Here is a 1,095-nt window from a genome sequence, read left to right as displayed (position 1 = left end):
GAAAGTGGGAAGTGGGAAGTGGGAAGTGGGAAGTGGGGAATATGGGGGATATGGGGGATATGGGGGATATAATGTGGGAAATGTGGAAAATGTGAGAATGTGTATCGAGTGATCGATTCGTTCGTGATCGATTCATCCGTGATCGATTCTTCCGTGATCGATTCTTCCGTGATCGATTTGTCCAAGATCGATTCATCTGGGATTGAGTTGTCCATGATCGATTCGTCCATGATCGATTCGTCTGTGATCGATTAGTATCATTGATCGTTCTATGATCGTTCGATGGTTATATGTAGAGCACAGGACAGTGTAGTGGCTCTATCGCTTCTATATAGTTTCTTATATAGTTTCTAACTTTCTATATTGTTTTTATATAGCTACTATATAGTTTCTATATAGCTTTTATATAGTGTCTACATAGTGTCTACATAGTGTCTATATAGTGTCTTTATATAGTGTCTATATAGTGTCTATATAGCGTCTATATAGTGTCTATATAGTGTCTATATAGTGTCTATATAGTGTCTATATAGTGTCTATATAGCTTCTATACAGTTTCTATATAGTTTCTATATAGTTTCTATATGGCTTCTATATAGTTTCTATATGGTTTCTCTATAGTGTCTACATAGTTTCTATATAGCTTTTATATAGTTTTTACATTGTTTCTATATAGCTTCTATATAGTTTCTATATAGCTTCTATATAGTGTTTATATAGTTTCTATATAGTGTTTATATAGCTTCTATATAGTTTTTATATAGTTTCTATATAGCTTCTATATAGTGTTTATATAGTTTCTATATAGTTTCTATATAGTTTTTATATAGTTTGTATATAGTTTCTATATAGCTTCTATATAGTTGCATCTATATACTCGCGCTATACTTACATGTAGTTATCCGTCTGGAAGCCATCTGAATACCTTCCCCATTGTGGTTCGTGTGGAAGACACTGGTAGTCTCCTCCTCCTCCTGTGGCAGTGTAGTGAGAATTGCCAGCCACCCCTGCATAACAACGCGCACGCACGCACGCACACACGCACGCACGCAACATCTTGTCATTCTGCTGATCCGTCACAATTACAAAACAATA

The sequence above is a fragment of the Priapulus caudatus genome, unplaced genomic scaffold, assembly GCF_000485595.1.
Source record: "Priapulus caudatus unplaced genomic scaffold, Priapulus_caudatus-5.0.1 Scaffold2229, whole genome shotgun sequence".
Taxonomy (NCBI): domain Eukaryota; kingdom Metazoa; phylum Priapulida; class Priapulimorpha; order Priapulimorphida; family Priapulidae; genus Priapulus; species Priapulus caudatus.
The sequence above is the reverse complement of the archived record's forward strand: the minus strand, read 5'-3'. Positions refer to the sequence as shown.